The sequence below is a fragment of the Nicotiana sylvestris genome, chromosome 4, assembly GCF_000393655.2.
Source record: "Nicotiana sylvestris chromosome 4, ASM39365v2, whole genome shotgun sequence".
Lineage (NCBI taxonomy): Eukaryota > Viridiplantae > Streptophyta > Magnoliopsida > Solanales > Solanaceae > Nicotiana > Nicotiana sylvestris.
This window is the reverse complement of record NC_091060.1, coordinates 134,390,937-134,417,820: the sequence shown is the minus strand read 5'-3', so window position 1 is coordinate 134,417,820 and position 26,884 is coordinate 134,390,937. Positions and strand designations below refer to the sequence as shown.

General features: G+C 38.7%; 1 long non-coding RNA gene across 1 annotated transcript; it reads right to left on the bottom strand.

Annotated features, from left to right (window-relative positions):
* On the bottom strand, positions 1 to 26,884 carry LOC138889056 (uncharacterized). The gene is made up of 2 exons (XR_011406618.1): positions 26,467 to 26,884; positions 1 to 281 (listed from the first exon to the last, which is right to left on the bottom strand). It is a non-coding gene; the product is annotated as an uncharacterized lncRNA (long non-coding RNA).

Sequence of the window (26,884 nt, the reverse complement as noted above, 5' to 3'; positions counted from 1 at the left end):
TATAAAACGCAAAATCTCTTATTCTTTTTTTTTGGATTTTTGAGTTACAACACACTTTTTCATTAAAGTAGAAAGTACAATAACAAAAGACTCGACATTACTGTACAAAACTAGAAAGTAAAAGACGACATAAAATGGAGAATAGACTCAAAACATAAAAAAAAAAAACAAAAAACAAATCTCCTTAAGCAATTCCTGAATGAGCGATCCTGACTGGATGGTCACGAGGTGTTTGTTATGCTCAAACTCCGGTAAGTAGATCCACACCTGTATGAAAAAAACTGAAACCAACACTATGTGAGACAATAACACTCCCTACTGGACACATGCAAGACATGATTGTGACTGTTTCTCTAAAATAAACTTGTGTGGCTAAAAGTGGCTAAAATGCAATATTTGGCTAAGACCCCGCGAAGCTAAGAACCTAAGACTCACTAGGAAGACCGGACTCTATGTGGGTTGCCTACGTATCATGCCCCGAAAGACGAGAATCAGGTATGCGTAGTTCGGACAGATTGGATACGAGCGAGAAATAAAAATAACAACTAATTCAAAGAAAAAAATATTTTTGTCTTTTGTTTTGAAAAATGATGAAACAAGTAAACCTTTTTGAATTTTCTTTTCCCCTTTTTTGATTTTTTGATTTTCGGAAAATGATGAAAAAGTGCAAAATCTTTTTTTTTTGAATTTTTTTTCTTAACAAAAATGTGAAAGAAAACATAACTAGGCCATACTTGCTTTATTTTTCACACTTTACCCTCTTTTTTTCTTTTTTTTTTCTTTTTCATTTGCCCTCAACTATCATTGGTCCGCCAAATAACCCTTTTACCCTTGAAGAAATGCAACATGTAGCACGTAGGATGCATCAAGATGGGCTGTTATTTTAGGTACACCTGTCCTAGACGGACCCAACCCCTGTGTTGAGTCCCCAAAGTCAAATGCACGTGATGCAACAAACGTTCTTACTAGGGATCCGGCATGAGGTTATGTTATTCTAGGTTTTAAAACCTGAGTTTATTTGTTCTAGACCTGGCTTACCCAAGCGGACAGCTCGGGCCGGGGGGGCAACGTACCGGGAATACAAAAGCTTCACCGGCTTTGCAACTTGTCCGAACCTCGTTCTAAAATGGGAATATGATTCTAACAGAAGAGAAGTCACATGAAGTGTACACTTCCCAGATGATTTAGAAGACTCAGAAAGAGGAGGGTTTTGTAACAATTTATATACAGTCCAAACAATATCAAAGCGGTAAAAAGCAACATTTAGCATATTAGGCCCAAACATGTAATAAAACCAGATAATAAATAAAGGCAAATATAACAATTATTCCAAGCTCGAATTCTTGAACCCTAAACCAGAGATTCTGGGTTCGATCCCTAGCAGAGTCGCCAGAGCTGTCACACCTCATTTTTCTACCCCCGGAAGGGTATAAGGGAATTTTTTCCAATTTAAGTGACAATCGAAACGGGATTATTCATATAAAAATCAGAGTCGCCACTTGGGATAGTTTATTGGTGTCCCAAGTCACCAGTTTAATATCTCGAATCGAGGAAGGTTGGACTCTAATTATGGTCTGCGAACGCAGAAATCCGGGTAACGAATTCTGTTAATTGGGGAGAAGGTGTTAGGCATTCCCGGGTTCCGTGGTTCTAGCACGGTCGCTCAACTATTAATATTGGCTCGACTATCTGATTTTAAAATACTTTTAAACCTATGTGCATTTTTAACTTTATCACCGCATTTATTTGTTTAAAGAATTAATTCAAGGTTATTTAAAACACATCGTAAGCCACGCAACATGAAATGCACCCGTGATTCACGACGCGTTCTATTTAACCTTATTAGAGATTAGAATCGGGTCACATGAAATGTACACCCGGGTTGGAGATTACGTATCGTGACTATGCCACGGGAATCATACCCATAGTCACGATGTTTTATTATTCGTGTCTAAAGCAACTAGCGCATTTGAATTATTTTCCTAATCTTTGAAATTATTGTAAAGGTACTGTAAGCACGTGATTTTTGCCCTATATGAGAATTACTCCCAAAAATTCAAAAATAAAATGATTTTTCTTTGGTGTGCAATTTTGTGATATTTTGAATAATTATTTGTAGTTGTCTGTGCGTGTTTATTTGCTAAATTAATAAAAAATACAAAAATATGTCGCATTTTGCATGTAGGATTTAATTCTATAATTGATAATAATTAAATTTGTTTTACAAAAATAAAAAATTTACAAAAATAGGCATCGTTTGCATTTTTAGCATTTAATGTCCAAATATACAATTTTATGCTTAATTAATACTTAATTGTGCGTTAATTGTTATTGGGAGTTAATTTGCGCTTTTATAACTTAATTTAGTTCTTAATAATAGTTTAAGTATTTTTATAATTTAGTTTTAGATAAATAAAAGAAGAAAAGAGAGCGAAAATATAAAGAAAGTCGGAATTGGGCCTCTTCTTCAATTTCAAGCAACAGGCCCAAAAAATGGCCCAATCTTCCCTACGACCCAGTCCATTTCAAACTGGGTCAACCCGGTCCATAACCCAACACCCTATTATCTTGCATTTCAAAAAAATAAAACAAAGAAAAACAAAACAAAAAAATTAAGAAAACCCTAAGAAATGCCTAAAGCATCCCCCCCCCTATTCTCTTTCTTCTTCCTCAAAACTTCAAGCTCCAATGGCTGTCATAGCCAACCATGTCTACTCACCTTCACACCCGCGCACAACCCCTCCATCGACCACCCTTCGCTAGTAGTCGAATAACCCATCGTCAACGAGCAACCATGGCTGCCCAGCTTCCCGTCGATGACCCACCCCGCTGCCTTCGGCTTCACCATCACCAAAGTCGCAGCTACTTAGTCTTCGACCATGAGCAGCCCAGGCGACCACGCGACTTTTTCTTCTTCATCTTCGTCGTCCGGCGTCAAGCTCGAGCTTGAGCTCGACGTCAATGGCTGCTTTCCTCCTCCCCGCGTAGATGCTCCATTCTTATCTTCCTCCGAGCTGCTGCTGCGCTATTACTTCGCCATCAACCTACTGACCCATCTGCTTCCGTTGCTGCCTTCATCTTTTTCACGTGAACAAACCAAACGAACCCCCAGCTGCTTCGTCGTCGCTTCTGCTGCGCGTCCACCATTTACGCGGTCAGAATGCTGTTGCGTTCTTCTTCGCCATGGTTGTTGCTGGACGTTGTTGCCTCACCCTCATCTTCTTCCTTCTGCTTCGCGTACAAAACCAAACGCACCCCCCAGCTGCTTTTGTTTTGTTCGCTGCTGCCCGCACCCTTAAGTCGGCGTTGCATCAGCTTGCTTCTTAGATTCGTTCATCGTCGTGTGGTCGAGCTTTGGTCGAAGTTCGTCGAGTCAGTGCATACACTTTTCGTTTCAGTCCGGTTAGTAGTTTTTGAATTTTATTTTTGTCCGTATTTTGTTTTGATATTTCTTGAATCTAAAATCAACAAATGTTTGTTTTGTTTATCGTTTGAATTAATTTTTACTTTGTTCATGTGTTTTGTTAAATTAATTTTCAGATTTCAAATGGAAGTTAATTAGTTGTTTTTCATGTTTGTATTATTGTTTAGATAAATATTTGTTAGTTTTAATATTTGTTAGATTCAAATTGAAATTTAATTAATTATTTCTTCAATTTATTTCATGTATTTGATATATTTTCCGGAAATTGTTAATATTGTTAAGTTCAAGTTTAAATTCATAATTGTTTCTTCTTAGTTTTTGTTTTGTCATTTGCCTAAAAGAATTTAGTTGTAATAAGGAAAGTATGTTGGTTTTAGTCATTTGAATCCGTCGTTTTTATTTTTAGATTTAATTCATGTTCATATTATGTTTGTTTGATTTTGAATCCGTTTGATTTTGAATCCGAAATGTGTATAGTTTGATTCCTTGATTACCATTTATGATTATTTCTTGAATTGTTCTCATAATCTTGTTTAAAGTTTAATATAAGAATTGTTTGTTGTAATGTTGTTAGAGTTGATTTTAAGTTCAATATGATTGAATTTAGAAATCTTCATACTTTGTTTGTTGTTGGTGTTGAATCCGAAAATAGGATTGTTTGTTGCTAAAATATTGTTCAATCAAATTTTAGTTGTTCTTGGTTGTTCAATTTGTGTTCATGTGATTTGTTGTTGAAATGTTGTTAAAATCATGTTCATGTGATATTGTTGTTATGATGTTCATCCGTGTTCATATTGTTGTTTGAACATTGTTAGAAATTGATCATATTGTCTATATTTTGGTTAAGTTTGATTAATTGATGTGTTATAGCTGATGGGTAGTTTGGTAAATTTGTAATACGTTCAGGGGTAGTTTGGTAATTTCAGTAAGGTCGGAAGGGGTAGTTTAGGAATTGTACATTTTGTAATTGTTTATTTGAAGCATGGGGGACAAAATGAAATGGGGTGGGTTGTGATATGATTATTTAATATAAAGGGGGGACAAGATTTAATTTAAAGGGGAATCTTGCATTATTTTAAATGAAGCATGGGGGACAAAATGAAATGGGGTGGTGTGATATGTTTATTTAATGTAATGGGGATGAGTGGAAAGATAATGGGTTGGGTAGAGAAAGGGGTTGATTTTAATTGATTAAAGGGTGGGGATTATATATAGAGAGGTCTGAAAAATCAGAAGGGGAGACAGAGAAAAAAAAAAAGAGATTAAAAAAAAAAGAGCTGAACATTTATTCTGAAAAAAACATTGAAACTCTCAAGAAAAGAAAAACATACAAAGAAAAAAAAAAGTTGAAAATTAGAAGAGAAAGTAGTACACACCTGATAAATATTCTGGTATACAGGTGTAGAAATTAAGGGTTGAAGATTAACTAGCCTTTCAAAAATCTGAAAATTTCCCTTGGTTTCTGTCCATTATTTTCGGCATTCCTGGATTTTATTTTGAATTTTTCAAAGCTGTCACTGGGATTTTCGTTGACTGGTTATTGCTGGTTATTGTTGCTGTTGCTGTGTTACGTATTACGTTGCTGACTTTCTTCTTCTTATATTGACAATATCAGGTACACAACTGTAATTTTGGCATTTTGTAAGCTGAAATGAAGAATGAAGTGTTAAATTTTTAATTTAGTTTAATTTAATTTTTGTATTGTATTTAGGTTATTCATGTATTATTATTCTGTAAATCACTGTCATTGGCATAACTAGGCATATTATAGCGACATATTAAATAACGCCTTAACCAGATTATTAGGAAATATATTTAAGCCTGATTATTAATTAAAACTGTTTAATAAAAAAAATAGAAGAAATAACGTAAAAATGGCGTTATTGAATCAGTTTGGCAAAAATTAACTAAATTCCTTATTCATAAGGTTTTTCGTCAACGATAAGTTAATCGGAATCATGTAGTCAATTTCAGTTAAAACATGAATTAGTTTGCGAACAAGTATTAGGACATGATGTGAATTAAAACAAAGTTAGTTAAGGTTAAATTGTTTAAATTTTTTAGAAATATGGTTTAGTAATCAAGTTTTTTTTTCTTTCTTTTTCTTTCTTTCAATTTTCAGTATTTGTAAATAATTAGTTTCAATAAGCTTAAGTCTTACTAACAATTTGAATTTTAATCCAACTATAGGATAATTTTTTTATTTTATTTTTTATTTTATTTTTCGACAATTCCATGTTGTATTTATGATTATAATTTTATTACTTTCTGTTAATATTTGTTTTTCTCTTCTATTTAATATGTTATTTTCAAGAATGTAGATATTGATTTTATATTTATAGATAAACTTGGTAATAATAAAAAGGTAGTCATTAAGGGATATTCTTAAAATAAGGAAGGATTTCGCTAAAAATAAATAGATGTAAATAATACAAATTTACAGGATTCTCCAATCTCATTTATTTATTTAATTATTTAAAAAAAATTACTTAGAATTTGGGATGGATTGTTTAGTGAATTTCACTTCCTTCCCCAAAGATAATGACGCGCTAGACTCTTTAGGCGCGATTTAATTAATTTTACCTTCTTAAACTCGGATGCGCATTTCATGCGACCCAAATCTAAATCCTAAAACATCAAATAAAATATGTTTCGGATTGTGGGTGCATTTCATGTGACACAGTCCAAAGATATGTTTTAAGCGATGTTCACATTCCTAAAAAATAATGATAATAAAGCGGTAAAAGATAAAAATTGCACATGGTTCATAATTGTATTAAAAATCAGATAAATAAGCCGAATATAACAGTTGAGCGACCGTGCTAGAACCACGGAACTCGGGAATGCCTAACACCTTCTCCCGGGTTAACAGAATTCCTTATCCGGATTTTTGGTACGCAGACTGTAATATAGAGTCATTCTTTTCCTCGATTCGGGATTAAAATTGGTGACTTGGGACACCCTAAATCTCCCAAGTGACGACTCTGAAATAATTAAATCAATCCCGTTTCGACTGTCCTTTAATTGAAAAAAACTCCTTGTACCCTCGCGGAGGCGGAAAAAGGAGGTGTGACAGCTCTGGCGACTCCGCTGGGGATAAAAAACCCAGAACCAGTGGTTCAGGGTTAGAAATTCGAGCTCATATAAATTGTTATATTTGGTTTTATCTGATTTTTACATGTTTGAGCCTAATGTGCTAAATGCTGCTTTTACCGCTTTGATATTACGTGAACTGTGTATAAACTGTGCCGAAACCCATCTCCTCTCTGAGTCTTCTAAATCATGAAGAAGGGTGTACTTCGTACGACTTCTTTTCTGTATAGTGTAAAATCCCAATTTAGAACGAGGTTCGGACAAGTTGCTAAGCCGGTGAAGCTTCTGTATTCCCGGTACGCTACCCCCCCTCGGCTCGAGCTGTCCGCTCGGGTAAGCCAGGTCTAGAACAAACACCCAGGTTCTGAACCTAGTATAACAAAGCCACATGCCGGATCCCTAGTAGGAACGTTTGTTTGCATCACGTGCATCTGACTTTGGAGGCTCAACACAGGGGTTGGGTCTGTCTAGGACAGGTGCACCAAAAATGAAAATGACCATCCTGATGCATCTTATTTGTTTTATGTGCATTTATTTGCTCGGTCTTGCATGTTGACCAGCTTCTGAGTCTCGGGAGTGTAAAAAATAAAATAAAATAAAAATAGCAAGTGGAAAGTTAGATGATTAATTTAGAAAAATCAGTGTCCAAGTACTGTCAAAATGTTGCCGAAATTTTTTTAACATATATATTTTTACTTTAAGAATTGTTTGTTTGCCTAGAAAGCAGAAAGTGTGTAGGAATAAGTCTTTTATTTTAATTTGCTTTATTTTCAAAAAAAAAAAAGAAAAAAAAAATGAAAAAGGAAAATAGTTTTTTTTGCTATAAAAGAAAAAGGAAAAAATTTGTTTGTTTTCAAAAATTAGTTAGTTTATAGCCTGAACTACGCGGGTCTGATTCTCACCGGATGTGAGATCAGAGGCAAACCTCTTTGGTTTCGGCTCACCGTATTCAAAAAAAAATCCAAAAATATTTAACATTACTCACTTCTTTAGAAAGTTTTTCTTTTAGACCTCAATTTTTTTTAAAAAAAAAATATATTTCCTTTTAATCTCAAAATCCCAATTTGTTTAAAAGATATTCAAAATAAAATTCAAAAATATTTTTTTCTGTAGTATTTCTTTCATAAATTCAGAATATTAGTTCAAAAATATTTCCTTTCTCCTTAAAAGTTTTTTTCAAAAAAAAAAATAATAATTAAAATCCAAAAAATATTTCTTTAGAATATAGATAGTTTTTAAGTCAAATAAAAGTTTTTCCTTCTTTAATCACTATAATAAATGTGCAGGATGAGCACAAGTCAAAATGAATCATTCTCAGTGTGTAGCGAGGTCCCTTTGCAACTCCACATGTGGTGGAATGATATGGGAAAGGATAGTATAAAGATAGTGGAAAGAGTTTTGGGAGGTTTTGTCGATCTGTTGAATATCAAGCCAAGGACAGATATCATCGAGGCTCTAATACCGTTCTGGGACCCAACACGCAACGTGTTTCGTTTTGCTGACTTTGAACTTTCACCTACACTAGAGGAAGTCGCCGGATATGCGGGGTTGAATGGGAAACTAAGAGGGCAGTATTTACTTTCACCAAGACCAGTATCTCCGCACGCGTTCTTGGATTTGCTAAGCATTAGTCGGAAGGTGCAGAATGATGATTTGTCGAAGGGATGTTGTACTCTCCAATTCTTGTATCAACGGTACGGAATTCCTCAGGGTTTGGAAGAACCAAACCTCGGATTAATTCACACTGGGAACAGAATCAAGTGGGAAGCAAGACGTACTTTGGCATTTATCACAGCATTTCTGGGAGTTGTGGTCTGTCCCCGCAAAGATAAAAAAATAGAGATAGGCCTTGTAGGGATGGCCGATGTTGCAATCAAAAGAACCGACAGTACTGTGGTTCCTTTGATTTTGTCCGAAATCTACCGAGCTTTAACTATATGCCGAGAAGGAGGCAAGTTCTTTCAGGGATGCAATCTGTTACTCCAGCTGTGGATGCAAGAACACCTCCATCACCGAGTGGGATACATGAACCACGGGTTGACTGAGAGAAACTGCATTAGCGGCTTTGAGAAACGAATGACAGGCGTCATATTTCCCGAAGGCGTCGAAGCATGGCTTGCACAATTGAGGTCAACAACAGCCGACCAAGTTGAATGGGCATTTGGGTGGTTGAATGATACTGAGGTAATATACATGGCGGCCGAGGAATGTCATGTTCTTTTGATGGGACTTCGTAGCATCCAGCCATATGCTCCTCATCGGGTACTGCGCCAACTAGGAAGATTTCAGGTAATTCCCACTGATGAGGATCTAAGCAAGCACGCCATTGAGTTGAGTCCAGGAGTCGTGTTCCCCGAAGGAAAAATTAGAAAGCTGTGGCACGAATGTAGATTCCTTGAACCCAAGACTATGGTTCGAGAGCTGGCTAAGGGTGAGGTAGACCCAAAATACGATGTTTGGTTCGGGAAAAGGTTCCAGATTCGTCAGAGGCCTGCCAAAAGAGCTCACGTCCAACAATTTACGGATGATTCGCAGGAACAGTGGGGCTGGTTAGTGAGAGAGGAAGGCTACCGGGTTGAAATCGGGAAGCTGAAGCGACAAATTGAAAGGCTTATGTTTGAAAACAACGTTCAAGTAGCCTCAGAGCAGGGTGAGAAGAACAAATTAGCCAAAGAAAACCAGGCACTGAAAGCCCGAATTCGCCAAGTCGGTAAGAGTGATAGCGACCGACAGAAACGTCGCTCTGATGAAAGGTTGATAGCGGAATTGAGAAATCAAGTCAGCCAAAGCCGAGAAGACTTGGAGAGATCCCAGGCTTGTATAACAAGAATGCGGGTCAGGTGGGCCACAGTTACAACATCACGGAGAGAGCACCTATGGCAAGTAAAAAGGGACTACGAAATGAGTGTTGCGACATTGAGAGAGATAAACTCCATTCTCAATAATCGGGTCCTCAAACAAGCCCAGGATGCTAGAACAGATAGAGAACGCTGCTATGAGTCGATAGCCCGGATGGAAGAACAAATGGAGAGGTTCCAAGAGCAGCTCATTGACAATACTCGAATATTGGGACTAAAGAATCAACGGATAGAACAGCTGTGCATAGAGAGGGATAGAATCAGGGGTAGGATCAATGATATAGGGCGCTATATCACCACGAAGTGCCTAACATGTGAAGAGATGCCTCGTGATATCCTTTTTGCCTCAGTCATGGGTTATGTCCATCAGATCATGGAGGAACTAAAAAGCTTGCAAAGAAGCCTGGCCCCCAAGCCCGCGGAAAGGCCGAATGATGCCTCGCGGGCACCAAAATTCAAAGCTTTAATGTATCCCTAGTTCAATCTTGCACTTGTTTGTTTTTTTCGAGTCTGTTGTCTACCCATATGTTTTTTTTTCTTCAAACATTCTCAAATATATATATATATATATATATATATATATATATATATATATATATATATATATATATATATATATATATATATATATATAAAGTCTGTATTTTTGTTTTTTTGTGATGGCTTGTAATAGCATTATCTTGAGTAATAAAAAAAAAAATTGGTCTTATGGCACGAACTACGCTTGGTCTGATTCGTGTGGGGTCACGATACGTAGGCAATCTCTATAGGATTCGACCGTAATTAAAAAAAAAGAAAAAAAAAGGAAGAATATATATTTGTCAGAGCAAAAATAAGTCGGGATGATGCATGCGGTCAGAGCAAAAGCATGTTAGAAATGATTAACTGCCTAGGAGCATTGCATCCCCCTAACGTGCAATTACAATATCTGTTAAGACTTTAACACTGACAAGTTTGTTGTTTTTCCAATCAATATCAGTTAGTTGTTAGAGCGTACTGGCACTGTACCATTATCAAACAAGATCAAAAGGTCCTATACCAGAAAGCATGACTGGGTCAGACAACAACGTTAAGTCAGAAAAAACGGCCAATCAGATGCTGAAGGAAGCCCTGGAGAAAATGGAAAAAATGAGGCTAGAAATGAATGAAATGCAGATAGCCTTAGCTAGAGCCCAGAAGGGGCAAGAACTACCCGTTACTCCTACCCTCCAACCAGTACACACGCCGGAATACCCCTCTCCCGGTCCTTCAACAAGTTTCCCAAGCCATCACTATTATCAGGGAAGAGAGGCTTATGATTCCCAAGCTCCACCACCCACTCAAAACCCTCCTCCACCAAATGTTCCCGTCTTTGTGGCACCTCCCCCAGCCCCATTGCACAGATCATCTAGTGAGCCACTGTTTCAGGCTCACGATACACAATATTACCCCCCTGAACTCACATTCAAAGCACCCGAGCCACATACCTATAATCCCCACTTTGAGGTCCCGGCGGAGATTGAAAAGCCGGCTAAGAGCCCAGAGCAGGACGAGGTGATGCGGAAATTTAAAAGCCTGGAGCAATCCTTCAGGAACATACACGGGTTAGGTAACCAGGTCAGCGTGGCTTACAAGGATCTATGCCCTTTCCCTGACGTTCAATTACCAGCAGGGTTCAAGATGCCCAAGTTCGATTTATACGAAGGGCATGGTGATCCTATGGCACATCTACGGGGTTTTTGTAGCAAAATGAGGGGAGCAGGGGGCAAAGATGAGCTATTAATAGCTTACTTTGGCCAGAGTTTGAGCGGGTCGGCATTAGAGTGGTATACAAGACAAGATCCGAGCAGGTGGTACACCTGGGATGACTTGGCACAGGCTTTCGCAGGACATTTCCAATACAACCTTGAGATAGTCCCAGACCGTCTCACATTGCTAAAGCTCGAGAAGAAACCCGGAGAGAGCTTCCGGGAATTTGGGTTCCGATGGAGAGAACAGGCAGCCAGAGTTGATCCCCCAATGAGAGAAGGAGAAATGGTGGATTACTTCTTACAAACTCTCGAGCCAACTTACTTTGGTCACTTGGTGACGTCAGTTGGCAAATCATTTAATGAAGTGGTGAAAATGGGAGGTATGATAGAAGAGGGACTTAAGTCCAATAAGATCCTGAGTTATTCGGCAATTAAGGCAACAACTCAGGCCATTCAGAGCGGCACGGGAGGTGCGCTAGGGAAGAAAAGGAGAGAGGAGGTCACGACATTAGAGGCCGACAATTGGTCCAGATCTAGAGGTCCTTCCCCTCATTACCAACCCAGACCCCATCGTCTAAACTACCCACACATTCCAAATTACCCTCCACAACCCTACTACCAACCACAAGAACAACATTTCACCGTCCATCAAGCCCAGACATACACCCAACCTCCGGTTCGCCCACAATGGCGCGCGCCGGTTCCCCACAATACATACCCACCTCCACATAACACATACCCACCACCACAAAACACCTATCCACCACCAAGAGCCTACAGGAACCCTCCAGGGATGGGTTTCAGGGGAAATCCGGCCGCCAGAAATGAAAGATTGCAGAGGCAAAGAACTTTTACTGAGTTGGGGGAAACTTATATTGCCTTGTTCCACAAATTGAGGCAGTTGGGTTTATTAAATCCTGTTGAGCCTAGATTACCAAATCCCTTACCCCAAAATATGGATCACTCGGTAAGATGTGAATATTGTTCGGGAGCTCCCGGACATGATACCGAGAAATGTTGGAGGCTGAAACATGCAATACAAGATCTTATTGATACCAACAAGATCGAGGTACAGGCACCGGAGGCACCCAACATTAACCAGAACCCATTGCCAAAGCACCCTGAAGCCCACATGATCGAACTTGTGCACGAAGGAGGGGAGCCGAAGAAACCCTCACAGACAGTGATGATGATCCGTGCCACTCCGAAAGAAAAATCGATCAATGAGGAAGCAGGGGTACAGTTGAAGGGGGAAGATGTCAAGCCAGTGGTGATATTGGGGAAGAATCCATCTGCCGCTACAAGGAAACCAGAACCAGCCAAGTTGGTAATAACGGGAGCATCATCTGCACCCGTGGTTGTTGTGAAGGGGGTCTGCAGGGAACCGGTCATCATAAAACCAGTAGTCCAAACACCAGTGATTGATAGCAAGGCTGTGCCTTGGAAGTATGAGAAGGCAGTGGTGATGTACAAGGGACAACAAGTGGAGGAGAATAGTTGTGAGGCGCAGGGACTGACTCGATCAGGACGGTGTTTTGCTCCGGCGGAGTTGAGAAGACCCAATCCAGCTGCAACAAAGAAACCTGTGTCAGAAGAAGAAGCTGAGGATTTCTTAAAGAAGATGAAAGTGCAGGATTACTCCGTGGTCGAACAGTTGAAGAAAACACCGGCCCAGATCTCACTGCTATCATTATTAATCCATTCGGATGAACATCGTCGGGCCCTAATGAAGATACTGAATGAAGCTCATGTGCCCAATGAGATTTCTGTAAATCACCTGGAAACAATTGCCAACAAAATTTTCGAGGTGAACAGGGTAACATTTTCAGATGATGATCTGCCAGTGGAGGGCACGGAGCATAATAAAGCTCTCTACCTAACTGTCAAATGTGAAGATTCGGCAGTTACTCGGGCATTGGTGGATAACGGCTCAAGTGCCAATATTTGTCCATTATCCACCCTGAACCAATTGAAGATCGACCACGGAAGAATCCACAAGAATAGCATTTGCGTCCGAGGATTTGACGGAAATGGAACAGCCACCGTGGGGGATATTGTACTTGAGTTGACCATCGGTCCAGTCCAGTTTACCATGGAATTCCAGGTATTAGATGCTACGGTATCTTATAACCTTCTGTTGGGACGACCGTGGATCCATGCAGCCAAAGCAGTGCCATCCACCTTGCATCAGATGGTCAAGTTCGAGTGGGATAGACAAGAGGTCGTGTTGCACGGCGAGGACACTGCGTGCACCGTAGGAGGCGCCATTGTACCCTTCATAGAGACCAATGATGACAAAGGTCCCTGGGTCTACCAGATTTTTGATGCAGTGTCGGCAAACAAGATCCCCGAGGGTGAAATCATTCAGCATCCTAGGATAGCTTCCGCAACGGTTATGATGGTTTCAGAAATGCTGGGTAATGGGTTTATGCCAGGAAAAGGCTTGGGAGCTGAACTTCAGGGAATTGTTCAACCTGTTTCCTTGCCCAAGAATTTGGAGACCTTTGGGTTGGGGTTCAAACCGACTGTGGCAGATGTAAAACGAGCGCGGAAAATGAAGAAGAAAGTTTGGTTTCTTCCCAAACCTGTGCCATGTCTCTCAAGATCTTTTGTTAGAGCAAGCGCCAAGGGGTCACCGGTCCCGAAAGTTCTCGGGCCATTGATTGGGATTGACGGGGATCTGAATCAGAGCTTCGAAAGATTGTTCACTGATGTCAATATGGTAGAAGTCGGAGAGGGTTCCAGCGGAACAGACATACAGTTTATGGGGCCTAAGGCCAAAACCAACAATTGGACGGTTACTCCTCTTCCTACTCGGGGAGAGTCCTGGTAGTAGGCTTTGATTTTTGCTTTCTTATTTTTCGGATTATTCAGGGTGTAATCCAAATCTTATTTTGTCTTGTAAAAGTGTGAACCCTGTTACCCCGCATTTTAATAAAATTCTTTTCTTGTCTCATTTTAATTTTGTTTTATTCTTTTCTCTTTCTGAACAGTTCTCTTTTTACTGGTTCTAATGACATGGCATGCACGACGGATCTTCGACCTAGTCTAATAAATCAATCTGACTCTGATTTAATGATACAAGAGATCGATTATGACGATGAGTCTGAATATGATGAGGATAAAGCCTTCGAAGAAATAAACCGAGAACTATGCCAATTTGAAGAGAAACCCAAGCCTAATCTGAATGACACCGAGGCTGTAAATCTAGGGGATGCGGATAATGTCCGAGAAACCAAAATCAGCATCCACATTGAGCCTGGCATCAGGGAAGAATTAATCAAAGCACTCATTGAGTTTAAAGATATTTTTGCATGGTCATATGACGACATGCCGGGTTTAAGCACCAAGCTAGTGGTTCACAAATTGCCCATTGACCCGGCATGCCTTCCCGTCAAGCAGAAACTGAGGAAGTTCAAGACAGATATGAGTGTGAAGATTAAAGAAGAAGTAACCAAGCAGCTGCAAGCAAAGGTTATTCGGGTCTCTCGATATCCTGATTGGTTGGCTAATGTGGTGCCAGTACCAAAGAAAGATGGGAAGATCAGGGTATGCGTCGACTACCGTAATCTGAACAGGGCAAGCCCAAAGGATAACTTTCCATTGCCCAATATCCATATCTTGATCGACAATTGCGCCGGGCGAGAAATCGGCTCCTTTGTGGATTGCTACGCTGGGTATCATCAGATTTTGATGGATGAAGAAGATGCAGAGAAAACAGCTTTCATTACGCCATGGGGGACTTATTGTTATCGGGTAATGCCATTCGGTTTGAAGAACGCTGGGGCAACATACATGAGAGCAATGACTACTGTGTTCCATGATATGATACACAAAGAGATCGAAGTGTACGTAGATGATGTGATCATCAAATCCAAGCGTCAGGAAGACCACGTAGCAGACCTTAGGAAGTTTTTCCAAAGACTTCGAAGGTACGACATTAAGCTCAACCCAGCCAAATGTGCATTTGGTGTTCCATCTGGAAAGCTGTTAGGATTTATCGTCAGTCGGCGAGGCATTGAGTTGGATCCGTCAAAGATCAAATCCATCCAGGAATTGCCGCCACCGAGGAACAAAACAGAAGTAATGAGTCTGTTGGGAAGGTTGAACTATATCAGCAGATTCATCGCTCAGCTCACAACAACTTGTGAACCCATCTTTCGATTGCTGAGGAAAGATGCCGCGATAGAATGGACGGCAGAATGTCAGGAGGCATTTGACCAGATCAAAGGTTATTTATCCAATCCACCTGTATTGGTTCCACCTGAGTCGGGGAGGCCATTAATCCTTTATCTAACGGTCCTGGATCATTCGTTTGGTTGCGTGTTGGGTCAACACGACATCACAGGAAGAAAAGAGCAAGCCATCTATTATCTCAGCAAGAAGTTTACAGTCTATGAGAATAAGTACACTCAACTTGAGAAGACATGTTGTGCTCTAACTTGGGTAGCACAGAAGTTTAAGCATTATCTGTCGTCACATACTACATACCTTATTTCACGTCTGGATCCATTAAAGTATATTTTCCAGAAGCCTATGCCCACAGGAAGATTGGCAAAATGGCAGATATTACTCACAGAGTTCGACATTGTCTATGTGACGAGGACGGCCATGAAAGCCCAAGCATTGGCCGATCACTTGGCTGAGAATCCTATTGATGAAGAATACGAGCCTTTGAGGACGTATTTTCCAGATGAAGAAGTGATACATATAGAGGAGTTAGAACTGAATGAGGAACCAGGGTGGAAGCTTTTCTTTGACGGGGCTGCTAATGCAAAAGGAGTTGGAGTAGGAGCAGTACTTATTTCAGAAACAGGACATCACTATCCTGTTACAGCTCAGCTACGTTTCTATTGTACCAACAACATGGCTGAATATGAGGCATGTATTTTGGGCCTACGATTGGCTGCAGACATGGATGTTCAGGACGTCTTGGTCTTGGGAGACTCGGACCTCCTAGTACATCAGATCCAGGGTGAATGGGAAACACGGGATTTGAAGCTTATACCATATCGACAATGTTTGCACGATCTGAGCAAGCGATTTCGATCAGTGGAGTTCAGACACATCCCGAGAGTTCACAATGAGGTTGCCGATGCTTTGGCCACTTTAGCATCGATGTTGCACCATCCAGACAAAATCCATGTTGACCCATTGTATATTCAGGTTCGTGATCAGCATGCCTACTGCAACATAATAGAAGAAGAAATGGATGGCGAGCCATGGTTTTATGATATCAAGGAATACCTCAGGATGGGGATATACCCGGAGCAGGCAACCGGAGATCAAAAGAGAGCCATTCGACGACTGGCAAATGGATTTTTCCTCAGTGGAGGAATGTTGTACAAAAGAACCCCAGATCTGGGATTGCTGAGATGTATTGATGCAGGTCAAGCCACGATAGTGATGACAGAGGTACATGCTGGAGTCTGTGGGGCCCATATGAGCGGATATGTGTTGGCAAAGAAGATTCTGCGAGCGGGATATTATTGGCTCACTATGGAGCATGATTGTATCAGTTTCGTACGAAAATGCCATCAGTGTCAGATACACGGAGATCTGATTCATTCTCCACCAACGGAATTGCACACAATGTCCGCACCATGGCCATTTGTAGCATGGGGCATGGATGTCATTGGGCCTATCGAGCCGGCAGCTTCGAACGGTCACAGGTTCATTCTGGTAGCCATCGATTATTTCACTAAGTGGGTTGAAGCCAAAACTTTCAAGTCTGTAACCAAGAAGGCAGTGGTGGATTTCGTCCATTCCCATATCATTTGTAGATTTGGGATCCCAAAAATAATAATCACGGACAATGGTGCTAATCTTAACAGCAACTTGATGAGAGAAGTATGTGAACAGTTTAAGATTACACACCGTAATTCCACCCCGTATCGGCCCAAGGCGAATGGAGCAGTTGAGGCAGCCAACAAAAATATAAAGAAGATATTGAGGAAAATGATTGAAGGATCCAGACAATGGCATGAAAAGCTACCATTTGCGTTGTTAGGATACCGCACTACTGTTCGTACTTCAATAGGTGCGACTCCTTATTTGTTGGTATACGGAACCGAAGCAGTAATACCAGCAGAAGTTGAAATTCCTTCCCTTCGAATTATCGCTGAGGCCGGGATTGACGATGATGAATGGGTCAAAGCCCGACTAGAGCAGCTGAGTTTAATGGATGAAAAAAGATTGGCAGCAGTATGTCATGGCCAGTTGTATCAAAAGAGAATGGCAAGAGCATACAATAAGAAGGTGCGCCCCAGAAAATTTGAAGTAGGGCAACAAGTATTGAAACGGATCCTCCCACATCAGATTGAGGCAAAAGGCAAGTTCGCCCCGAATTGGCAAGGGCCGTATATTGTGACCAGAGTATTATCCAATGGCGCTTTACGTCTGACAGATGTTGAAGGAAGATGCGTCGACATGGCTATCAATTCTGATGCAGTCAAAAGATATTATGTGTAATTTCTTTTGTTGTTTATTTGTTTGTTTGTACTTAGTGCTTATCGGATAATGAAATGACGGAGGCAATTCTTTCTTCTATCCAAACACTTTTAACCTTTGCTTTACCCCTTTGAGCCATACTTATCTTTTTATACCCCTCTCTTGGAATCATTAATGAAAAATGTATGGAAAAAAAAAACTTTTTGAAGGTCGCAAGAAAACAAAGGAGTCAGTGAACTACGTTTGACCTAATTCCTCAAAGAGGATACGTAGGCGCCTCACGGCTCGGTCATAAGGTAACAAAAAAAAATCAAAAGAAAAATCCCCAAGTAAGAAAACTGGGGCAGAAATTATGTTTCTAAATTTTGAAAAAAAAAGAGTTTGATTCCAAGAGTTGTAATACTTTACCCATCAAAGTTATTTTGAATTTTATATCCTTTTCTTCTAAAACCTATATTGATATCCAAAAAAAAGACCTCCCAATCAGTGTCCGAGAGGTGTTAAGATAGGCAAATGAAAACCAAGAATAAAACGTCGGTCCCTGACTGAATGAGGATCATGAATTGAAAGAATTGATAGCCAAAAGAATTCCCGGCAGAGAAAAATCTTATCGGCAACACTCCAATCCCAAGCTGAGAAAATAAGATGAGAGAGTCTTATCGGCGAAAACCTTCACAGGCGCCATAAGGCGACGTAAGCTGAGAAATACAAAATGAGAGAGTCTTATCGGTGAAAACCTTCACAGGCACCATAAGGCGACGGGAGTTGTGAGAAATGAGAGAGCCTTGTTAGTGAAAACCCCGCGAAGGGCACTATAAGGCGACAAGATAGATTGACGGAAAAGATCCGTATTTTGCGAAGAATTGGGCACCTATTTATCCCCGACAAGTGAAGACATCAGAAAGTTTGATCGACACAAATAGACTGGGTTGATTAATCCGGAATGCACAACATGATCATTAGAATCGGTTGTATCACCCAGATAAGTTCATTTTTTTCCATCATTTGTTCAGAAAGATTTTCTCATTTTTCTATCTTTTCATTTCTTTGTTTAAAAGAATTTTTCTAGAAATTTATGTTTTAAGAAAGGTCTTTCAGAGCTTACTACCAGTTGCCAAAATGGTACAACATAAAAGGTGAAAAGGGCAATCCAGAGACAAGGCAATAAGACAAAAGACGTTGATTGCCAGGCCGAATAATACTGTCCTAAAATGGCAAGGAAAGTACGGGGAAGAGCCGGAAAAAAAACGAACAAGCAGAAAAACGATCCCCAAGACGATCCCCAACATGGCTTACATGTTGAGGAAATTGTAAGCCAAGTTCCAAGACGATCCCCAGAGTACTCCGACCGAATATCGACCAAGCTCCGAGGTGGTCGGACAACACAGAAGTGGAAGGGAAGAAAGGAAAATCCATCTTCGGCAAAATAACCTCCAGAAATTTTTGAGATACAAAATGGTGAAGGGATAAATGGAAAAACCATCCCCAGCAGAATGTTATCCCCAGCAAATAACATCATCCCCAACAAGTTTTGAGAACGCCGAACAGGAATAAGGGAAAGGGAACAATCATCCCCATCAGGAGTGACATGACCACTCGCCATATTTCAAAAAAAAAAAAAAACTAACTAAATTTTCTTTGATTTGAACAGGAAAATAAAGTGTTGATGATGGCCTAAAGATATGCCATAAGAAAGATCGCCAGAATTGGGGCAGAAAATTTTCTACCACAAGTGGAAATTTTCTCGGAGAATCGAGGAAACAAATTCAAATTATTCTTTACCAATTAGGCGCCCACCAGTATAATGCGGGAATGCATTTATGTTTTCATTTCATGTTCTAGGTCGCCCACCAGTATAATGCGGGCATGCATTTATCTTTTCATTTCATGTTCTAGGTCGCCCACCAGTATAATGCGGGTACGCATTTATGTTTTTATGTTCTAGGTCGCCCACCAGTATAATGCGGGCATGCATTTATCTTTTCATTTCATGTTCTAGGTCGCCCACCAGTATAATGCGGGTACGCATTTATGTTTTTATGTTCTAGGTCGCCCATCAGTATAATGCGGGCATGCATTTATCTTTTCATTTCATGTTCTAGGTCGCCCACCAGTATAATGCGGGTATGCATTTATGTTTTCATTTCATGTTCTAGGTCGCCCACCAGTATAATGCGGGAATACATTTCTGTCTTTTCATTTAAGTTCTAGGTCACCCACCAGTATAATGCGGGTATACATTTATGTTTTCATTTCATGTTCTAGGTCGCCCACCAGTATAATGCGGGTATGCATTTATGTTTTTATGTTCTAGGTCGCCCACCAGTATAATGCGGGTATGAATTTCTCTTTTCATTTCATGTTCTAGGTCGCCCACCAGTATAATGCGGGTATACATTTATGTTTTCATTTTAAGTTCTAGGTCGCCCACCAGTATAATGCGGGTATGCATTTATGTTTTTATGTTCTAGGTCGCCCACCAGTATAATGCGGGTATACATTTCAGTTTTCCATTTCTAGGTCGCCCACCAGTATAATGCGGGAATACATTTCAGTTCTAGGTCGCCCACCAGTAAAATGCGGGAATACATTTAAGTTCTAGGTCGCCCACCAGTATAATGCGGGAATACTTTTAAGTTCTAGGTCGCCCACCAGTAAAATGCGGGAATACATTTAAGTTCTAGGTCGCCCACCAGTATAATGCGGGAATACATTTCAGTTCTAGGTCGCCCACCAGTATAATGAGGGAATACATTTTGTCTGTTTCATTTCATGTTCTAGGTCGCCCACCAGTATAATGCGGGAATACATTTCTGTCTTTTCATTTCTGTTCTAGGTCGCCCACCAGTATAATGCGGGCATACATTTCAGTTTTTCATTTCCAGGTCGCCCACCAGTATAATGCGGGTATACATTTTCATTTCATGTCCAGGCGCCCACCTGTATAACGAGAGGAATACTTTTCAGTCTTATACTGCAGATTTTGAAGTCAGTAACCCCACCGGAAGGCAGAAGGTTACAACAAGAATCCCCAGCAGGAAACAATAAAAATCCCAACACCGGAAGGCAGAAGGTGGCAACAAGAAGTCCCAGCGCAAATTCAAGCGCATGAGTCAAAAGAAAGAAAAGACGCGTCTTGATGAATCTGATGAAGATAATTGTGTCCCAAGAGGAACAGCCAAAAAGCTTAATGAAGAAAGCCATGTCCCCAGCGGACCGAACAAAATGACGAAAACTGGTATTAAAAAAAAAAAAACCAAGGGCTAGAAGTCTTGGTAAAAAGGCACCAGAGGAAACACAAACCGACAAAAAGCAAGACAACCGGAGCAAGGGGGAAAACAGATAAGATTCTGTAATTTCTAGCTTAGTCTAGCTTCTTATTTTTTTAAGCATGGTGTAATAAGGAGGTCAGCAAACAGTAAAAGTAGCATGCAACAGCAGTAACATTGCAGTCCCATGGTAGTCCCAGCTACCAAGACTTCCCGAACTACATTGACCTGATTCCTGTTTAGCCCAGGATATGTAGGAAACCTTTGAAGCAAAGGTTCGGTCAAATCTTTTTCAAAAAATGCTTCAACAGAGTACTCGGATGGGCAAAAATCGCTCGCTTTATCTTTGCACGAAAACCCTTCGTGTCTCCGGGCAAAGAGGGGCAGCTGTAAGCACGTGATTTTTGCCCTATATGAGAATTACTCCCAAAAATTCAAAAATAAAATGATTTTTCTTTGGTGTGCAATTTTGTGATATTTTGAATAATTATTTGTAGTTGTCTGTGCGTGTTTATTTGCTAAATTAATAAAAAATACAAAAATATGTCGCATTTTGCATGTAGGATTTAATTCTATAATTGATAATAATTAAATTTGTTTTACAAAAATTAAAAAATTACAAAAATAGGCATCGTTTGCATTTTTAGCATTTAATGTCCAAATATACAATTTTATGCTTAATTAATACTTAATTGTGCGTTAATTGTTATTGGGAGTTAATTTGCGCTTTTATAACTTAATTTAGTTCTTAATAATAGTTTAAGTATTTTTATAATTTAGTTTTAGATAAATAAAAGAAGAAAAGAGAGCGAAAATATAAAGAAAGTCGGAATTGGGCCTCTTCTTCAATTTCAAGCAACAGGCCCAAAAAATGGCCCAATCTTCCCTACGACCCAGTCCATTTCAAACTGGGTCAACCCGGTCCATAACCCAACACCCTATTATCTTGCATTTCAAAAAAATAAAACAAAGAAAAACAAAACAAAAAATTAAGAAAACCCTAAGAAATGCCTAAAGCATCCGCCCCCCCCCTATTCTCTTTCTTCTTCCTCAAAACTTCAAGCTCCAATGGCTGCCATAGCCAACCATGGCTACTCACCTTCACACCCGTGCACAACCCCTCCATCGACCACCCTTCGCTAGTAGTCGAACAACCCATCGTCAACGAGCAACCATGGTTGCCCAGCTTCCCGTCGATGACCCACCCCGCTGCCTTCGGCTTCACCATCACCAAAGTCGCAGCTACTTAGTCTTCGACCATGAGCAGCCCAGGCGACCACGCGACTGTTTCTGCTTCATCTTCGTCGTCCGGCGTCAAGCTCGAGCTTGAGCTCGACGTCAATTGCTGCTTTCCTCCTCCCCGCGTAGATGCTCCATTCTTATCTTCCTCCGAGCTGCTGCTGCGCTATTGCTTCGCCATCAACCTACTGACCCATCTGCTTCCGTTGTTGCCTTCATCTTTTTCACGCGAACAAACCAAACGAACCCCCAGCTGCTTCGTCGTCGCTTCTGCTGCGCGTCCACCATTTACGCGGCCAGAATGCTGTTGCGTTCTTCTTCGCCATGGTTGTTGCTGGACGTTGTTGCCTCACCCTCATCTTCTTCCTTCTGCTTCGCGTACAAAACCAAACGCACCCCCCAGCTGCTTTTGTTTTGTTCGCTGCTGCCCGCACCCTTAAGTCGGCGTTGCATTAGCTTGCTTCTTAGATTCGTTCATCGTCGTGTGGTCGAGCTTTGGTCGAAGTTCGTCGACTCAGTGCATACACTCTTCGTTTCAGTCCGGTTAGTAGTTTTTGAATTTTATTTTTGTCCGTATTTTGTTTTGATATTTCTTGAATCTAAAATCAACAAATGTTTGTTTTGTTTATCGTTTGAATTAATTTTTACTTTGTTCATGTGTTTTGTTAAATTAATTTTCAGATTTCAAATGGAAGTTAATTAGTTGTTTTTCATGTTTATTTCATGTTTGTATTATTGTTTAGATAAATATTTGTTAGTTTTAATATTTGTTAGATTCAAATTGAAATTTAATTAATTGTTTCTTCAATTTATTTCATGTATTTGATATATTTTCCGGAAATTGTTAATATTGTTAAGTTCAAGTTTAAATTCATAATTGTTTCTTCTTAGTTTTTGTTTTGTCATTTGCCTAAAAGAATTTAGTTGTAATAAGGAAAGTATGTTGGTTTTAGTCATTTGAATCCGTCGTTTTTATTTTTAGATTTAATTCATGTTCATATTATGTTTGTTTGATTTTGAATCCGTTTGATTTTGAATCCGAAATGTGTATAGTTTGATTCCTTGATTACCATTTATGATTATTTCTTGAATTGTTCTCATAATCTTGTTTAAAGTTTAATATAAGAATTGTTTGTTGTAATGTTGTTAGAGTTGATTTTAAGTTCAATATGATTGAATTTAGAAATCTTCATACTTTGTTTGTTGTTGGTGTTGAATCCGAAAATAGGATTGTTTGTTGCTAAAATATTGTTCAATCAAATTTTAGTTGTTCTTGGTTGTTCAATTTGTGTTCATGTGATTTGTTGTTGAAATGTTGTTAAAATCATGTTCATGTGATATTGTTGTTATGATGTTCATCCGTGTTCATATTGTTGTTTGAACATTGTTAGAAATTGATCATATTGTCTATATTTTGGTTAAGTTTGATTAATTGATGTGTTATAGCTGATGGGTAGTTTGGTAAATTTGTAATACGTTCAGGGGTAGTTTGGTAATTTCAGTAAGGTCGGAAGGGGTAGTTTAGGAATTGTACATTTTGTAATTGTTTATTTGAAGCATGGGGGACAAAATGAAATGGGGTGGGTTGTGATATGATTATTTAATATAAAGGGGGGACAAGATTTAATTTAAAGGGGAATCTTGCATTATTTTAAATGAAGCATGGGGGACAAAATATAATGGGGTGGTGTGATATGTTTATTTAATGTAATGGGGATGAGTGGAAAGATAATGGGTTGGGTAGAGAAAAAGTATTGATTTAATTGATTAAAAGGTTTATGGGATGTGTTATATATATGTGAAGTCTTGAACACAAATAGGAAGAAGAAAAAAAAAGAGAGATTAAAAAAAAAAGAGCTGAACATTTATTCCGAAAAAAACATTGAAACTCTCAAGAAAAGAAAAACATACAAAGAAAAAATAAAAAAAAGTTGAAAATTAGAAGAGAAAGTAGTACACACCTGATAAATATTCTGGTATACAGGTGTAGAAATTAAGGGTTGAAGATTAACTAGCCTTTCAAAAATCTGAAAATTTCCCTTGGTTTCTGTCCATTATTTTCGGCATTCCTGGATTTTATTTTGAATTTTTCAAAGCTGTCACTGGGATTTTCGTTGACTGGTTATTGCTGGTTATTGTTGCTGTTGCTGTGTTACGTATTACGTTGCTGACTTTCTTCTTCTTATATTGACAATATCAGGTACACAACTGTAATTTTGGCATTTTGTAAGCTGAAATGAAGAATGGAGTGTTAAATTTTTAATTTAGTTTAATTTAATTTTTTGTATTGTATTTAGGTTATTCATGTATTATTATTCTGTAAATCACTGTCATTGGCATAACTAGGCATATTATAGCGACATATTAAATAACGCCTTAACCAGATTATTAGGAAATATATTTAAGCCTGATTATTAATTAAAACTGTTTAAATAAAAAAAATAGAAGAAATAACGTAAAAATGGCGTTATTGAATCAGTTTGGCAAAAATTAACTAAATTCCTTATTCATAAGGTTTTTCGTCAACGATAAGTTAATCGGAATCATGTAGTCAATTTCAGTTAAAACATGAATTAGTTTGCGAACAAGTATTAGGACATGATGTGAATTAAAACAAAGTTAGTTAAGGTTAAATTGTTTAAATTTTTTAGAAATATGGTTTAGTAATCAAGTTTTTTTTTCTTTCTTTTTCTTTCTTTCAATTTTCAGTATTTGTAAATAATTAGTTTCAATAAGCTTAAGTCTTACTAACAATTTGAATTTTAATCCAACTATAGGATAATTTTTTTATTTTATTTTTTATTTTATTTTTCGACAATTCCATGTTGTATTTATGATTATAATTTTATTACTTTCTGTTAATATTTGTTTTTCTCTTCTATTTAATATGTTATTTTCAAGAATGTAGATATTGATTTTATATTTATAGATAAACTTGGTAATAATAAAAAGGTAGTCATTAAGGGATATTCTTAAAATAAGGAAGGATTTCGCTAAAAATAAATAGATGTAAATAATACAAATTTACAGGATTCTCCAATCTCATTTATTTATTTAATTATTTAAAAAAAATTACTTAGAATTTGGGATGGATTGTTTAGTGAATTTCACTTCCTTCCCCAAAGATAATGACGCGCTAGACTCTTTAGGCGCGATTTAATTAATTTTACCTTCTTAAACTCGGATGCGCATTTCATGCGACCCAAATCTAAATCCTAAAACATCAAATAAAATATGTTTCGGATTGTGGGTGCATTTCATGTGACACAGTCCAAAGATATGTTTTAAGCGATGTTCACATTCCTAAAAAATAATGATAATAAAGCGGTAAAAGATAAAATTTGCACATGGTTCATAATTGTATTAAAAATCAGATAAATAAGCCGAATATAACAGTTAAGCGACCGTGCTAGAACCACGGAACTCGGGAATGCCTAACACCTTCTCCCGGGTTAACAGAATTCCTTATCCGGATTTCTGGTATGCAGACTGTAATATAGATTCATTCTTTTCCTCGATTCGGGATTAAAATTGGTGACTTGGGACACCCTAAATCTCCCAAGTGGCGACTCTGAAATAATTAAATCAATCCCGTTTCGACTGTCCTTTAATTGGAAAAAACTCCTTGTACCCTCGCGGAGGCGGAAAAAGGAGGTGTGACAGGTACGTGAGTTATGGAATTTATTTGAATAAATCGCGATGTCGCGAACTCGTTGCTTTGTACATATGGAAAATCGTGTCACATGAAACGCACCCGCGACTTACAACACGTTCATCATTGACTCAGGAACCACAACGAAAGATCGATAATGGAAACTAAGTAGTGGACTAATCTGAATATTGGCACAACCAAGAAACTTTATACTTAAATTATGTAAATCTAAATCACACATTTCAATGATAAAGAAACAAATACATCAAGATCTATTTGTCTTTATGGTAAGTCCTAAAATTCCAAGTAGCAAATTTCATTTGTACTGAAGTTTATTGCGTACTGTCGTTTGAGGATTTTTGGGATTCTACCACAATTTTGAGCATAATCTCCTAATTTGTAACATTTCAAAATGGAGAAGCGCAACAACTAGTAATATACATTGTAGTTTCAAAATATGCAAAGTATAATGACAATTTCGTTTACTTACATTACTTCAACATTCAGTCGATTACTCTAAGACACACATCTGAGCTTTAACCCAATGTACTGATATTTAGATGAGAAATTTTAACTTATAACTTTAATGGAACCTTGAGTTTTTCACTAGATGAACCACATAATATTTGTTCTGGCAATTCTAGCAAAATTTAAACCCAAACATGTTAGAAGCAGTAGGCCGGTATCTCAATATTCATCCAACACATGACACCAAAATCACAAGCAATAGAGAAATAGAGAAGAAATGAACCTGAAATTAGAAAAATAAGCCAACTGATTCAGATATTGACTTCAAAATTCAAGCGAAACAACATCGGCAAAGTCGAGCATGAATCACGAGCAAAATCGAAACCTCGAACGGAGACCTTAATCGACAACTTTAATTCAACATCAACTCCATCCAATTCTTTTTGTATTTTTGGATTCGAACTCAAATCAGGCTAGCAGAAGCTATTTTCTTTAGATTAACCAAACGGGTTTTTTTAAAGAGAAATGAGAGCTCCTTCTCTTTTGTTTTAGGTGTATCGTTCTTCTTTTAGGGAATTTGTGGGGCTGCTGACTTCTAGCTTAGGGAATTTTCTTGGTTGTAGGTCTTTTTTGGTTTTTTGCTAAGTCTCCAAAATGAAGAAGAACGGCGGATCTCAGTTCTTTAGCTAGGGCATCGTTAG